The sequence below is a fragment of the Electrona antarctica genome (genome assembly GCF_951216825.1).
Source record: "Electrona antarctica genome assembly, contig: scaffold_99, whole genome shotgun sequence".
NCBI classification, from domain to species: domain Eukaryota; kingdom Metazoa; phylum Chordata; class Actinopteri; order Myctophiformes; family Myctophidae; genus Electrona; species Electrona antarctica.
The window spans coordinates 462,635-474,810 of record NW_027637089.1 but is presented as its reverse complement, the minus strand read 5'-3'; positions in this window follow the sequence as shown (position 1 = coordinate 474,810).

The window sequence follows — 12,176 nt, the reverse complement described above, 5'->3', positions numbered from 1 at the left end:
TAAATGGCACTGGATGAACGGTCGGGCTAGGTGTAGGGCACCAGATGCTTGAACCTAGATCAAGGTTCAAGGTTGGACTTTATTGTTACATCTTATGTACAGGTATATAAGAGTAAAACTTATTTTTGTTTGGCTTCCTTACAGACAATGCAGCAGCATAGATAGCATAATATTCAAACAACAAAAAACACAGCAAGCACAGCAAAACAAAGGGATAGAATAAAGAGTGCTAGAAAAATATTAACATATGTACATGTTTCCCTGTAGTAGCAAAGTTAGGTAAACTCGCCCTGGTTCGTTCATGTATCTGATTGTTTGGGGAAAGAAGCTTATTTGCAGTCTATTTCCAGTGGCTTCGAGACTGCGAAAACGTTTTCCATGTGGCAGCATCTCAAACAGTCTGCGGTTGGGATGGCTTGGGTCCCTCATAATTCCACGACGAGCTTTGCTGACACAACGATCGTCATACAGGGCTTCGATGGGGGGGAGATCACATCCGCTGCACTGCACTCTTTGAATTTTTGCGTGTCCTTCACCAGGATCATTCTGAATTTCAGCTGCTCTCTTAGTGGAACGCTGGAGTTTCAGTTGCTAAACATTTGCCCGACAATTTTGGTGATACTTTGTACTGTTTTGCCTCAATGTATCCTCACTGCCACCTCCATCATCCAATCTGGATGAGTCTAACATGATGGGCAACAGGTGTATTGCCTGAAATACAGGGAGACTTCAACTCCTCTTTCGTATCTGTTTGACACTTCCAATCAGTTTTAGTAGCGGAACATCTTGTGTTATACAGTTAAAGGCCGGGGGCTATATCCTTTTACCACCCAACCGTACAAACATCAAAGCACATTGAAATATGGGATGCATCTACGTTCAAGCATCTGGTGCCCTACACCTAGCCCGACCGTTCATCCAGTGCAAGTCCTGTGCGATCTGTACACCATCCAGGTAACTGAATCCCTGTTACCCTTGTCTCAGCTCTCCCACGCTGACACATCCTGTCAATTCAGGTGCGGCTATCAACTAAAATGCTACAACTAACTAAACTTCTATTTGAGGTATACAGGGGCTTATTAGATAGCATTTAGGACACTAAAGTATACTACAAACTACAGTGAGTACACGACTACAACAATTAGTAAACCACAACTACAGCTACGTTACAAGCCGACACTGAACCCCATGCGGAGTCTCACAGCAGTGATGTCACCAGTGTGTCCTGGTTGTGCTTTGACATCACTCTTATATACAAAATTACAAACCAATAGAGCTTGATCACAGCATTTCAATGAATGGTGATGTTGCCCTTCAACAATATCTGTGATCAGACGGCTTCCGAAAACGCAAATTTTGAGTTGCGTAATAGCCCCCATCTTGAAAACTGGCGGCCATATTGGAATTAAATTGACACCATCAGAATACATTCATTTTGATGTTTGAATCAATGTGTGGATCACACATTTCTGTTCACTAAAGTTCTACTTATTAATTTGACGAGGTGGCCATCTTGAAAACTGGTCGGCCATCTTGGATTTTCAGCTGGAAAACATACTTTTCCTAGAAAGTACATCCTGGACATCACATGTGCCAAATCTGGTGCTTGTACCACCACATGAAGGATTATTATGGAATATGGACTTAATCTGCCCAACTTTATCGTTTAATTCCCATTGTATCATCATAATATTAAATAATTTTGATGTTCTAAATGCAGAATTGGATTTCTCATACTCAGAAACATATATGTTGATGTATAGGCCATCAAAATAGGATTTTATAGCTCAATATAACTCAAACACTGTTTAAAACCACCTCGAATGGGGGCCATCTTGAAAAATGGTGTCCATTTTGTTTTTTCAAGTGGACAACGTACTTTTCTGAGAGAGTAGGTTCCGAAGCACTTGTGTGCCAATTTTGGTGCTTGTATGATCAAGTGAACGATTCTTATGATATATTGACTTAATCTGCTCCACTATTAAGGGCCTTTGAGGTGCTGTGGTACCAGGAGGTGCATGCATAGTCAAAGAAACCCTGTACAAGGGCTCCTGTTAAGGTCTTCAAGGTGTTTTTGTTGACCAGTGAGGAGACCCTGTAAAGGAATCTTGTTCTATGGTTTGATTACGTTGGTGGCCATTTTATCACCGGAAAGATTAGCCTCCAGGATACAGAGAAGATTGGGAGCAAACCAATAGGAAGTAAAATTGGAACGATACAGAGAAGATTGGGATCATAGGAATTTAAATTGGAACGATACAGAGAAGATTGGGATCAAACCAATAGGAACTGAAATTGTAACGATACAGAGAAGATTGGGATCATAGGAAGTGAAATTGTAACGATACAGAGAAGATTGGGATCATAGGAGATGAAACTGGAACGATACAGAGAAGATTGGGATCAAACCAATAGGAACTGAAATTGGAACGATACAGAGACAATTGGGATCAAACCAATAGGAACTGAAATTGGAACGATACAGAGAAGATTGGGATCATAGGAACTGAAATTGGAACGATACAGAGAAAATTGGGATCAAACCAATAGGAACTGAAATTGGAACGATACAGAGAAGATTGGGAGCAAACCAATAGGAAGTAAAATTGGAATGATACAGAGAAGATTGGGATCATAGGAATTTAAATTGGAACGATACAGAGAAGATTGGGATCAAACCAATAGAAACTGAAATTGGAACGATACAGAGAAGATTGGGATGATAGGAAGTGAAATTACAACGATACAGAGAAGATTGGGATCATAAGGAAGTGAAATTGGAACGATACAGAGAAGATTGGGAGCAAACAAACAGGAACTGAAAATAGAACGATACCGAGAAGATTGGGAGCAAACCAATAGGAAGTGAAATTGGTAGGATACAGAGAAGATTGGGATCATATGAATTTAAATTGGAACGATACAGAGAAGATTGGGATCATAGGAAGTTAAATTGGAACGATACAGAGAAGATTGGGAGCAAACCAATAGGAACTAAAATTGGAACGATACAGAGAAGATTGGGATCAAACCAATAGGAACTGAAATTGGAACGATACAGAGAAGATTGGGATCATAGGAAAAAAAATTGGAACGATTCAGAGAAGATTGGGATCAAACCAATAGGAACTGAAATTGGGACGATGCAGAGAAGATTGGGATCAAACCAATAGGAACTGAAATTGGAATGATACAGAGAAGATTGGGATCAAACCAAAAGGAACTGAAAGTTTACGTTCCTTTTGTCGATACGGCGCTTTCAGCACCAATTTTCTTGTTAGTTAACACCCATCCTGACTCCCACAGTGGCGTTCCCTCCCCAGGTAACCTCAACCGTGAGACTCATGGATGTCCAGACTGAGACCTCTATCTATTTGGTCAAGCCAGGATGCTCCTGTGTCATATAATAAAATTGGAACGATACAGAGAAGATTGGGATCAAACCAATAGGGCCTGAAATTGGAACGATACAGAGAAGATTGGGATCATAGGAAGTGAAATTGGAACGATGCAGAGAAGATTGGGATCATAGGAGATGAAACTGGAACGATGCAGAGAAGATTGTGATCAAACCAATAGGAACTGAAATTGGAAAGATACAGAGAACATTGGGATCAAACCAATAGGAACTGAAATTGGAACGATACAGAGAAGATTGGGATCATAGGAAGTGAAATTGGAACGATACAGAGAAGATTGGGAGCAAACCAACAGGAACTGAAATTAGAACGATACAGAGAAGATTGGGAGCAAACCAATAGGGAGTGAAATTGGAACGATACAGAGAAGATTGGGATCATATGAATTTAAATTGGAACGATACAGAGAAGATTGGGATCATAGGAAGTGAAATTGGAACGATACAGAGAAGATTGGGAGCAAACCAATAGGAACTGAAATTGGAACGATACAGAGAAGATTGGGATCAAACCAATAGGAACTGAAATTGGAACGATACAGAGAAGATTGGGATCATAGGAAATGAAATTGGAACGATTCAGAGAAGATTGGGATCAAACCAATAGGAACTGTAATTGGAACGATGCAGAGAAGATTGGGATCAAACCAATAGGAACTGAAATTGGAATGATACAGAGAAGATTGGGATCAAACCAAAAGGAACTGAAAGTTTACGTTCCTTTTGTCAATACGGCGCTTTCAGCACCAATTTTCTTGTTAGTGAACACCCATCCGGACTCCCACAGTGGCGTTCCCTCCCAAGGTAACCTCAACCGTGAAACTCATGGATGTCCAGACTGAGACCTCTATCTATTTGGTCAAGCCAGTTGCTCCTGGTTTCGGGAGAGAAGCAGGAGGAGGAATGGAGGAGGGGGAAATGCAGTTGTCAGAGGAGGATTCTGATCATGACAGTGCAGTGATGGAAATAAGGATGGATTTAAACAAGAAAAGAAAATAAAGAAAGGAATGGGATCAAACAATTCAGAAAGTGATGAAGAGAGATTCATTATTGGTATGAGAGCGGAGGCGCAGGTCGACGGCATTTTTAATGACCAATATGCGCTGGGAAAGTTTGTTGAGAAGAAAGTGGGGGAAATTAAATCCTTGAGGGTTACTAGGAGTGGTCTGGTGATTTTTGAGTGCCGTGCAAAGCAGGTGAACAGGGCTCTGAACATTAATAAATACGGGGAGCATGACGTGAGTACCTTTCGCCTTGAAGGTAAACGGAGCAAGGGAATTATAAGTGGAGTTCCAATGTCATTGAAGCCACAAGCGTTTGTGAGCCTTGTTGAAGGTGTGTGTGAGGCAAAAAGATTGTCCAGATTCCGAGATGGGAAACGAGAGGAAAGTGGGTCAGTTTGTTTGACGTTTGCAGGAGAGCATTTACCCCAGAGAGTGTACCTGACTTACATGAGCTATCGGGTCAGGCCATATGAAAGAGCACCGCTCAGGTGCTATTGTTGCCAAAAATATGGCCATGTGTCAGCAGTGTGCAGGGAGAACAGAAAGTGTGGGAGGAGTGGGGAGGAAAATTGCAAAGAAGAGGAATGTTAAGAAAGCCAAGAAGAACTAAAGTGTGTGCACTGTGGTGGGGGACATTACACTGGATCAGCTGTGTGTCCTAAAAGAGAGAAGGAGATTATGGTGAGCAGGGTTAGGACTGTCCTACGCTGATGCTGTAAAGAGAGTGGAGAGGAGCAAGGCCAATGATGGAAAAGCACCAGTGGAAGTACAGCAGGCAAATGAGGGGGGAAGCAATGTAGGCTTAAGTGATAACAACATCTGTATGGACAAGAAACGGTTCTTGGCATTCATTGCGATGATCATAAACTGCGCGGCTGACATACAAACCAAGTCGGAACGAATTAAGATGGTGCTGGAAGCGGCGAGGAGGTTCCTAGGTGTACTGGATGTCACTGCAGAAGACGTGGATATTGTACTGAGAGAAGAATTCACACCATCTCAGGCCACAGGGTCTGGGATGTAGCGCACAGAATGGACAATGGAGAGGGGGGTCACTTTGGAGTGGGCACAATTAAGTTTGCACAGGACGGTGATAAGTTATAGTATAGAAATAAGTTTTAGTTTGTCTGATCCACACACGGATCAGAAGGGGGCGGTAATGCAACTATTTGGATGCCAACCGCCATAAAACCCCACGAAGAAGAAGAAGAAGAAGCCAGTTGCTCCTGTGTCACCTTCTGCTGCACATATAATAAAATTGGAACGATACAGAGAAGATCGAGATCAAACCAATAGAACTGAAATTGGACCGGTACAGAGAAGATTGGGATCATAGGAAGTGAAATTGGAAAGATACAGAGAAGATTGGGATCATAGGAAGTGAAATTAGAACGATTCAGAGAAGATTGGGAGCAACCCAATAGGAACTGAAATTGGAACGATTACAGAGAAGATTGGGATCATAGGAAGTGAAATTGGAACGACGCAGAGAAGATTGGGATCATAGGAGATGAAACTGGAACGATGCAGAGAAGATTGGGATCAAACCAATAGGAACTGAAATTGGAAGGATACAGAGAAGATAGGGATCAAACCAATAGAAACTGAAATTGGAACGATGCAGAGAAGATTGGGATCATAGGAAGTGAAATTGGAAAGATACAGAGTAGATTGGGATCATAGGAAGTGAAATTGGAACGATTCAGAGAAGATTGGGAGCAACCCAATAGGAACTGAAATTGGAACGATTACAGAGAAGATTGGGATCATAGGAAGTGAAATTGGAACGACGCAGAGAAGATTGGGATCATAGGAGATGAAACTGGAACGATACAGAGAAGATTGGGATCAAACCAATAGGAACTGAAATTGGAAGGATGCAGAGAATATAGGGATCAGACCAAATAGGAACTGAAATTGGAACGATGCAGAGAAGATTGGGATCAAACCAATAGGAACTGAAATTGGAACGATGCAGAGAAGATTGGGATCAAACCAATAGGAACTGAAATTGGAACGATACAGAGAAGATTGGGATCATAGGAAGTGAAATTGGAACGATACAGAGAAGATTGGGATCATAGGAAGTGAAATTGGAACGATACAGAGAAGATTGGGAGCAAACCAATAGGAAGTAAAATTGGAACGATTCAGAGAAGATTGGGATCATAGGAAGTGAAACTTGACCAACCTCCACTCTTGCTGCTAATGAGGGTTCTTCTGGCAAGTTGCCTTTGCAACTGTTCTTCTCCCCACAGAGCGGTCAGTCTGAACCCCAATTTCTCGGGTAGTGACTTTGTCACACTGACTCTATGGGCCCTATTATGCGTGTCTTAAGTACCAGGTCTTATTCCTTAACTTAAGACCTGGAGGCGTGATCAATGCCATTTGGCTATTCTGAGTGGCCAAATGGCATTGACCACGCCTCCAGGTCTTAAGTTAAGTCATAAGACCTGGTACTTAAGACACGCATAATAGGGCCCTGTGGGCCCTATTATGCGTGTCTTAAGTACTGGAGGCGTGATCAATGCCATTTGGCTATTCTGAGTGGCCAAACAGCATTGACCATGCCTCCAGGTCTTAAGTTAAGTCATAAGACCTGGTACTTAAGACACGCATAATAGGGCCCTGTGTCTCTCTTGTGGATGGAAGGGCCTGCTTTGTGAACAGATAAGATAACATTACATTACATTACATTACAGTCATTTAGCAGACGCTTTTATCCAAAGCGACTTACAATAAGTGTATTCAACATAGGTAGGGAACAAAAACTACTAATCACCAGAAGTCTTTAGTGCATTTTCTGCAAAAACAAGCAACCAAGAGTATACCTAGCGCTAAGGTAAAAGTAGAATATATCAGCTACCTATTTCCTTAAGCAGATAAGACAAAATAGCTAAATCAAATGAGCATGAGCTATAACAATTAAGTGTATTTAGGAGTTGCAGTAGTCCAGGCGGGAGATGACGAGAGCCTGGATGAGCACCTGGGCTGCCTTCTCCGTGAGGAAGGGGCGAATCCTCCTGATGTTGTAGAGGAGGAATCTGCAGGACCTTGTCACTGATGCGATGTTTGCCGAGAACGTCAGTTGATCGTCCAGGGTCACACCCAGATTCTTCGCAGTCCGAGTTGAGGTCACCACAGCATTATCAATGGTGATGGCCATGTCTCGGTGCGGACAGCCCTTCCCCGGGAGGAACATCAGCTCGGTCTTGTCCAGGTTGAGCTTCAGGTGGTTTGTCGACATCCACTCCGAGATGTCAGCCAGACAAGCAGCAATGCGTGCCTCCACTTGGGTATCAGAGGGGGGGAATGAGAGGATCAGCTGGGTGTCATCGGCATAGCAGTGGTAGGAAAAGCCATGGGAGTGGATGACAGCACCCAGAGATGTAGTGTAGAGAGAGAAAAGAAGAGGACCCAGAACCGAGCCTTGGGGAACCCCAGTTGTGAGCCTGTGTGGTTCTGACACAGACCCTCTCAGCATCACCTGGTAGGAGCGACCCGTCAGGTAGGATGCAAACAGGGAGAGTGCAGAGCCTGAGACACCCATCCCCTCGAGGGTGGAGAGGAGGATCTGATGGTTCACCGTGTCGAACGCTGCAGACAGGTCCAGGAGTATCAGGACGGAGGAGAGAGAGTTCGCTCTAGCGGCATGGAGCGACTCCGTCACTGCCAGCAGGGCAGTCTCTGTCGAGTGACCCACTTTGAACCCAGACTGGTTGGAGTCCAGGAGGTTGTTCTGGTGGAGATAGGAGGACAGTTGTTTAAAGACAGCACGTTCGAGAGTTTTAGATAGGAAGGATAGAAGGGAAACCGGTCTGTAGTTCTTGATCTCAGAGGGGTCAAGTGTCGGTTTCTTCAGGAGGGGGGTTACTCTGGCAGTCTTGAAAGTAGAGGGAAAGTAGCCAGATGTCAGAGAGGTGTTAATAAGGTGGGTTAAGAAGGGAAGAAGTTCAGGTGCAATAGACTGCAACAGTTTAAATTACTTGTTCAGACATACTTCTGCTCATGAAAACAATAGTGCAGGCTATGTCCTGATCAATAACACCCTCGTAAATCTGCATGTAAAAAATAAAATAATGTGAATGTCCACTTGTAATGGCCTACATAACTGTAGCATCAGTCTTGAGACCGCCCCTTATGCCCCTATACACTTGGGAGGAGGTAAACCCTTACCTGGCTACAATACATGAAATGCACATGGTGTTTTGTGACAGTCAGTGAAGATGCATTGTACATGTTCTATTGTGTTCTGTTTATCATCACCAGAAAAATGTTTGATACTTTGGCAAATTATTTCAGTGGACAACAAAACACAGGCATAACTTTATCAAAGAGCAGAGCGCGAGATTTCCAAATTACTCATATCCAGGAAACACACTGCAACCAGACTAGGCTACTACCATCACTTTTCGTTACGGTGCAATACTTTCTGTATTTGGTCGATGGTCAAATCATGGTTGGTTGCACTGTGTTACAGTGGATGATACGATACACACTACAAACGCTACGTAACATTGACCATTTTGTCGTTTAGCAGAAAATAGAGCCCAAACTACTACACATAAATAAAAAAGTATAATTATAATAACAAGTACTGCTGGAAACTTACATGGGAAGCAACAGGCCTGTTGACGACGGTAGTGATACAGGTGGGGGGAGAGGTGTTGGAGGGAGTCCGGCCCCAGCGGCGATATATATGGTCGGCTCGGCACCACTCACTAACATCAGTGGGTTGTCTGTAAAACCGAGCTGTCTCCGTTGCCAGTTTGAGAAACAATCGGAGGTGAAATGTTGGCTGCAGAGGTAGGCAGTGGAGGTGGTGATTTGTAAATCTCTCCCGCCGTGGCGCTTCACAAACTCCATCCACCTCTGTCTCATTTCCTCGTTTTTGGGGAACGCGAATAAACAAATGGAACCCCCTTGGCGAGCATGGAAGGCAGGTAAAACGCATTTGCGCCAAGGAGCCATGACAACGATAAAAAAGGACAACGAGCAAAAGCTAAACCAACAAACAGGAAAAAGTACCGTCTACTAGCTGTAGGGACTCTGTAGTGGTGGTGGTAGAGGGAGCGTGGGGACATCAACCACACACAGCACAGCAGGCTAGTAGCTAGCCAGGTAGGGGGCGGAGCTTCGGCAGTAGGCTCATCACATTTAAATATCACCGTGATACGTCACGCGGTGATATGATAATCTCGACCCCCCGCAGATAATGATCAAAAAAACGCAAAGTGGTCTAATTCCATAGTGCTGTAAAATAAAGTTCCAATTTATTTTCCAGGGTTTCATAGATGACCATTTTACATGTTTAATATGTCTATAAGAAAATAGCTTAGTTTGCTTTACAGCCACTTTAAGTTATGATGACTAAAACTAAGACTGTATATTGCCAAGATCCAGTAGAACTGAAAGACAAGTAATTTTGTTTGGTTGCGCCCGGGTGTGAAGCTCAGCTTGTAGATCTGCTATTTTCAGCATGCAACCAAGTGCAAAATCAGCCATTACGACACCATCAAGGCAAAACACATTTTAGTAAATTGTAGATTTAGAAGAACTTGCACTATAGTTGACTAAAACTAGACTAACACTAAAGCATTTTTAACTGGAAATAAATTACATTTTACTCAAGACTAGCCTATGACTAAAACTTAATCAAAATGTGCTGTCAAAATCAACACCACTCAATAATGAACATGTTGTTCATTATTTTTGAGTGGTGCAACCACTCCAAGGAACAGCTTTGTCCCTATGTCCTAACCTATGTCCTACTCCTAACCTATGTCCAACCTATGTGACTATGTCCCTGTGTCCCGATGTTTAGAGTACCAATAGGGGGTAATGTTAACGAAGTCCACACCCACAACACCAGAGGGAGTGCAACGAACCATGTACAACCCAGATTTGGCACAAACAAGGGACTAAATTATTTTCGCTCCTATGACACCAAAATGTGGAACGCCCTACCAACAGTCATTAAGACATGTGAATCCCTTGACTCCTTCAAAACCGCTCTCAAAGGGCACCTACGGACGGCTGCAATTCGAAACTGGCCCCCGTAAAATCTGAATCCCCCCCCACCGCCCCCCCTTTTTATCCTCACTGTATATGTTTCTGTTCCCTTTTTACCTCCTTTATGATGAATTCCTGTTCTGTTCTTTGACTATATAGAAGTGTCTATTTGTACGTCTCTAAATGTTTTGATGAATTGAACATGGTGGACCCTCTTGTAAACAAGTGTAATGCTTAATTGGGTCGTCCACTCACAGTTAACAGCCTTTGTATTGAGTTTGTGCTTGAAATGTACTGTAATTCTGCAAACTGTTAATATTTCAATCAATCAATCAATCAATCAATCAATCAATCAATGCTGTTGCACCACTCGCTTCAGACTGGTCTGATAAAAAAATCAGACCAGTCTACATTTATACTATCCATTTTAGCGATCTCTATGTTTCTATCTTCCATTTAGGCTCTGTATTCCATCCGGTATGTATTATGTTTCTATTAATGGGGTGTAAGGGGTATTCTGTCTCTATTATGCACTTCTCCATTAGGGTGTAAGGTATATGCACACACTTTGTTGTGATGTTACAAAAATCAGTGGTTCACAAAACATTTCATGTCAAGGACCCCCAAAATAATGTCAGGGACCCCCATCTGAACACGATGTTGTACCAGGGACCCCCATCTGACACTATGTTGTACCAGGGACCCCCATCTGAACAGTATGTTGTACCTGGGACCCCCATCTGAACACTATGTTGTACCAGGAACCCCCATCTGAACACTATGTTGTACCAGGGACCCCCATCTGACACTATGTTGTACCAGGGACCCCATCTGAACACTATGTTGTACCAGGGACCCCCATCTGGCATTATGTTGTACCAGGGACCCCCCAATCCCCCATTTAACACTATGTTGTACCAGGGGACCCCCATCTGAACATATGTTGTACCAGGGACCCCCATCTGAACATATGTTGTACCAGGGACCCCCATCTTAACACTATGTTGTACCAGGGACCCCCATCTAAACACTATGTTGTACCAGGGACCCCCATCTGACCATGTGTTGTTCTAGGGACCCCCATCTGGAAATATTTTGTTCCAGGGACCCCCATCTGGAAATGTTTTGTTCCAGAGACCCCCAGAAGAGAAGATTTGTGTTATTTAAAATAGTTTAAAAATATCAGATCTACAAGACCCCTGGGGGTCCCCAGACCCCCTGCAACCCCCTGAAGGCTAAATGTGTTGATACCCAAAACTACATAGAAATCAATCCAGAGACACTTCTATCATGCATAAACATTTATTTGATGTTATGGTTTCAGAAATGCTTCCAGAGCATTAGGAATATAACATGTGTATCTGCTTATGAACGCTAGACATTTACAATGTACTTTATGAACGCTAGACATTTACAATGTACTTTTATACATCAATATTGTAACAAGAACATTACAGAGTACAACTGATCCATTTTTTTTTCTTATTTTTTAATGAAATAAAATACATGGAAAAAGTAATAAAAAACATGGCCTCCTCTCGCATCAGAAGGACAATGTCAAAAGCAGAGACGTGTGTTTTCAACCAGTCTAACATTCATTAGAGTTGGAAAAGCGTCTGAAAGAGTCTCCTGCCGACAAGCTCCCGTCGCTTGCCATGGATATCGCCGTGCCGACTGGTCAGAAACCCGTGGATGAAGAAGCTAACATGTTGGGTGGGTGGCCGACCTGGGGAATCGTGGCT